Source organism: Asparagus officinalis, chromosome 2 (genome assembly GCF_001876935.1).
Source record: "Asparagus officinalis chromosome 2, Aspof.V1, whole genome shotgun sequence".
Lineage (NCBI taxonomy): Eukaryota > Viridiplantae > Streptophyta > Magnoliopsida > Asparagales > Asparagaceae > Asparagus > Asparagus officinalis.
Window position 1 is genome coordinate 38,895,852 of NC_033795.1, and position 5,511 is coordinate 38,901,362.

Sequence of the window (5,511 nt, forward strand, 5' to 3'; positions counted from 1 at the left end):
AGGTTTTTTTTGTTGCTAGAATTGAATCTGTTAGACTAATGATTGCCTTGGCTGCACAAAAGCATTGGAATAGTCATGTAAAACCCCAAAATTTTATAATGAAATTGTGTGAATAAATAGTAATAAATAACCATATATATATAAGATGTATATATTTATCAGTGTTTGGGAACCCAACAGGTGTTTATAAGTGAAAGAAATCGAGTGTTATGGCCAGCATGTAAGATGCCTAGCAGCAGGCATTTTTGTGCTGCGCGGTCGACCGACGCGGTCGACCGACGCGAATCAGAGGGTTTTCTCAAGTTCGGGTTCAAACGGGTTTCAGGTCAGGTTTGTGAGTTGGTATATATGCTAATATATCCGAGAGAGCCCCTTTTGAGATCTGAAACCAAAACCCTAGCCCCCCTCTCTTCCCTAAAACCCTAATTCTCCTTGCTTGGTGATTTGGGAGGAGTTCTTGAGGATTTTCAGCGGGATTGTTGGATTTCAGCGAAGGGGATCAACCTCCTGCAGATCTAGGGATCCATTTCTCGCCAGAGGCGAGTAACTTCTCGCCCAACTCCCCCCCTTTTGTTTTCATGTCAAAACTTGAGTTTTATTTGGTTTTATTGAGCCAAAATCGTATTTTTGAATAGCTAATAGATCATTATGGCTCATAATATGAGATTTAGGTTTTTCCTTATTTTAAAAGCTCACCAATGAATTTTATTATGGAGGTATAGATCTGAATACGTTTTTAAAAGGAGAAAAATCCTGTTTTTATTGTTAACTATACATAGAACATGTTTAATTATGTTTGGGATCTTGGTAATGATTTCTAAATGTGTAAACTTTCTTTATTTATCTATTAAATGACAATTTAAATATGCTATATTGCTGTTTAACTCAAGAGAGAAAGATTGACAAGTTTCGAAGCTGACAGAAAACCCAGATCTGGGTTCTGTCTGCCTCGCGGTCGACCGCATCGGTCGACCGCAGGGCGCGCAGCAAGGGCAGAGCAGCGTCTGCCCTCTGCGCGGTCGACCGCGGCGGTCGACCGTGACGTTTTGTCGGTCGACCGAGATGCCTAGCGGTCGACCACCAGGCTCGTATCAAAATGCGGTCGACCGAGTCGGTCGACCGCCGCACTGTCTGTTACAAATTTCTGTTTTGAGTATTTTACTCACGTTCGAGTGTTTGACTGGATTATCTGACTTTGGTTTTTAGTCTTACTATGTACTCAGGCATGGTAGATGACCTGAGGGTATAAATTTGGGGACATACACACTGATTTGAGTGGAAATTGATATAAGTAGATTTCAGTATATGTTACAGTGATATTTTTCATCTTTTTATAGTCCTCGTGTTGGACTATAATCCATAAAAGTCCTCGTGTTGGACTATAATCCATTTCAGTCCTCGTATTGGACATTTGCCACTTATTCCATAAGTGTGGAAACTGCAATATATATTCCCTGTATCGGACATAGTTCTTAACCCTGCATATGACTTTTCACGGGAGGTCACGACATGATGGTTATGTAGATTCTGACATGACACTTATGTAAATTTTAACATGATATTTATGTAGGCTATGATATGACACTGCACTTGTGTTCTGAGATTAGTTGTATTTCTTTTATTATTGTTCCTGTATTAGAACCTCGGGTTTGGTGATTAGGGGTTTACAATTTGAGATATAAGGTATATACATGAGGGTTTCCTTGTTTGGATTTTTTCGCTCGACGTACCTATTCTCGTGTTGTAAATTTCTAAATACTAAAACCCTCTTTACTAAGATCAATGATTTTAGATCTATTATGTATTATCTGTATTTTCTTATACAACGAGCCCTGTTCCCTTGGGGTTGGTTGTGATGTTACTCGCTAGCGCTTTGACGCTCGTTGTCCCTCCCCCTTTCAGGTAACGAGCCAGGAGCCCGGAGAGTCGTAGGTTGACGGCGATGCATTTTAGCTTCAGCCATCTATTTAGTTATATATTTTCTTTTGGAGTTCCACAGTAGACTTTTGTTTAGGTATTTGAGAGTCTTATTCTAGAAGTTGTAAAGGCGGTGTGCCTTATTTCCTCTTGTCAGACATTTGTATTTGAGACTTTTGACTATATGTTTCTGTTTGTTGGATGATGAGACATTAAGTTGGTTATTATCATTTCATCAGTCTTCCTGTATTATCTTTTACTTGCTTTTGTACCTACACCTGTTGTTGACTCTATTAGATAGATGTTAATTGTGATGGTGAAACATGTTGTTGCACGGTGTGGTGCATGGCAGGTTTGACATTCTTGGTTTCACCTTGGACTGCAGCCTTGTGTGAACTCAGGGGCGTCACAGTTGGTATCAGAGCTCTAGTTCCAGTATCCTTAGGATCATCCTGTGTCGAGTTGTGGAGCTAGGATAGAGTTTCTTAGGATTCATGTATAGAGTCCGCTAAGGATTTCCTAGTATGAGTGAGGACGATATATGCGTATATCTCAAAAATTTGAGAAATTTTTTTTATAAGAGCCTCAGCAGACTCCACCCGAGCCGCAGCAGGCTCCTCAGTATTTGGTGGACATCATGGCTCCTCTCATTGCCCGGATGATAGCCATTGAGGAGTTGGTGATGACTCATATAACACCACGGACACCACCACCACCGGTAGCTCAGCAGCAGAGGATACCAGTTGTTCCTGTCAGAGAGAGACCCCCAGAGGTCACGCCTGTAGCCATTCCTCTAGCAGCCCCAGATAGAGCCACAGAGCAGGAGGCTTGGCTCCGTATGGTGGAGATGTATCAGAAGATGAGGGCACCAGAGTTCCAGGGGTCACCAGACCCTCTTGCAGCCCATAAGTGGAAGGAGGATGTGGGCAATATTCTGGACATACTCGGTGTAGACTCAGTCCAGAAGCAGAGATTGGCATCCTACAGCCTGAAAGGAGATGCCGGGAGATGGTACCGACTGCAGTTTACTCCAGAGCAGAGGATGACCCTCACATGGGAGGACTTCATTTACTTCTTTGATGGGCAGTACGTTTCTTCAGCAGCACGGACTGGGAAGGAACTTGAGTTGTCCCGTTTGACTCAGGGGGACATGATAGTTGCAGACTTTGAGAGCAGGTTCATGGAGCTGTTGCATTTCACGGGAATGTTGCAGACAGGAGAGCGTCAGGCTCAGATGTTCTTGGCAAGGCTTTGCCCTAATATCCGTCGGTACCTCGTGTCGAGGAGGTTTTATTCAGTTAGGGAGGTAGCTGAGGCTGCCACTTCTCAGGAGATTGAGACTACTATGTTCCAGAAGGACAAGGAGGGGAAGGCCAAGACAGGACAGAGTGGGGATAAGAGTAAGAACAAGAGACCTTTTTCAGGAAAGCAGCAGCAGCATTAGGGCCCTTATAAAAGGGGACCCCAACAGGATCAGAGAGCGCATCAATAGCGCAAGTTCCAGGGATCTTGTTTTAATTGTCACAAGGTCGGTCATAAGGCATCAGAGTGTCGTAGCGCACCAGCAGGAGCCCAGCAGGGTAAGGGTCCGAACCAGCAGCAGTAACAGCGCTAGCAGGGTAGAGGTCAGGGCCAGCAGAACAGGCTTGAGGTACCGCCAGTAGTTCAGAGGACTAAGGGACAGATTCGTGCAGTTCAGGAGGTTCCTCAGGGGCAGATTGTCCCATATTCCCCATCTCCAGCAGCAGAGCAGTCTTCAGCCACGGGCAGGGTTTATGCGGTAGTTCCCCATGACCATGGAGCTAGCGGAGCAGTAGTGGAGGGTACGTTCTTTGTGAATTCCTTTCCCGCCCGTATTCTTTTCGATTCGGGAGCTTCACATTCCTTCATATCGCATGCATTTATGGCTAGACTCCAGCTCGTAGCTCAGCCTCTAGACACCCCTTTATCTATTTCCACCTCTTTAGGTGAGGTATCGCTTCTGGAGAGCGTTTGTAGGAGGTGTACCGTCAGTTTGGACGAGTTAGAGTTCATAGTTGACATGATAGTATTGCATATGTCCGAGTTTGATGTCATCCTTGGTATGGATTGGTTGTCTTCTTATCATATTATTATTGACTGCTTTGCGAAGACAGTCAAGCTGCGAGCATCCGATGGGTCCGAGATGATTGTAGCCACCTCTCAGGGCAACCGACTTGCGGAGTCATTTCTGGCGTACATCGAGGAGGTGCTGCGACGGGATCAGGGTGCTGAGTTATTAGAGACTAGAGTTGTCTCAGAGTATCAGGATGTCTTTCAGGACATACCTGGATTGCCTCAAGTGAGAGAGGTAGAGTTCTGTATTGAGTTGCAGCCAGGCACAGCCTCGATATCCTGCGCACCCTATCGCATGGCACCAGCTGAGATGAGGGAGCTTCAGACCCAGTTGGACGAGTTGCTAGCTCAGGGTTTTATTCACCGGAGTCATTCTCCGTGGGGCGCGCCGGTCCTCTTCGGGAATAAGAAGGACGGTAGTATGAGATTATGCATAGATTATAGAGAGTTGAACAAGGTCACTATCCGGAATAGGTACCCACTACCTAGGATTGATGACTTGTTTGACCAGTTGCAGGGAGCGCAGTATTTCTCGAAGATTGATCTTCGTTCTGGCTATCATCAGCTGCGGGTCCGGGAGATGGATATTCCCAAGACCGCTTTTCTTACTCGATATGGGTCCTTCGAGTTCTTGGTCATGCCATTTGGGTTGACCAATGCACCCGTGGTATTCATGGATTTGATGAACCGGGTTTTCCATCCCTTCTTAGATCAGTTTGTAATCGTCTTCATCGATGATATACTCATTTACTCGAGATCGGAGGTGGATCACGAGGAGCATCTACGGATAGCGTTGAGGACTCTGCAGGAGCATCAGCTGTATGCTAACTTCAGCAAGTATGAGTTTTGGCTTTCAGAAGTCAGATTTCTTGGCCACGTCATCAGCAGAGAGGGCGTAGCAGTGGACCCGACTAAGGTCACGGCAATTCTTGATTGGGAGCCAGAAGACGGTGACAGAGATTCGTAGCTTTTTGGGTTTAGCTGGATATTATAGAAAGTTCATTCAGGACTTCTCGAAGATTGTGACGCCTATTACACACCTTACGAAGAAGGGTGTACAGTTCATATGGAGCATGGAGTGCTAGAAGACCTTTGATATTTTGAAGACTAAGTTGACTACAGCATCGATTCTAACTATTCCGAGCAGTGACAGGACATTCGTTGTATATACAGATGCATCATTGGCAGGCTTAGGAGGCGTATTGATGCACACTCAGAGGGTAGTAGCCTATATCTCACGGCAGTTGAGGGGGCATGAGCAGAACTATCCCACTCATGACTTGGAGTTAGCATCAGTGGTATGGCACTACTTATATGGAGTGCAGTTTGAGTTATTCACAAACCACCAGAGTCTGAAGTACCTCTTTTGCCAGAAGGAATTCAACCAGAGACAGAGGAGATGGATTGAGTGTATTAAGGACTACGAGTTCGCGATCCAGTATCATCCGGGGAAGGCGAACGTCGTAGAAGATGCATTAAGCAGGAAGCATCGGCATCGGG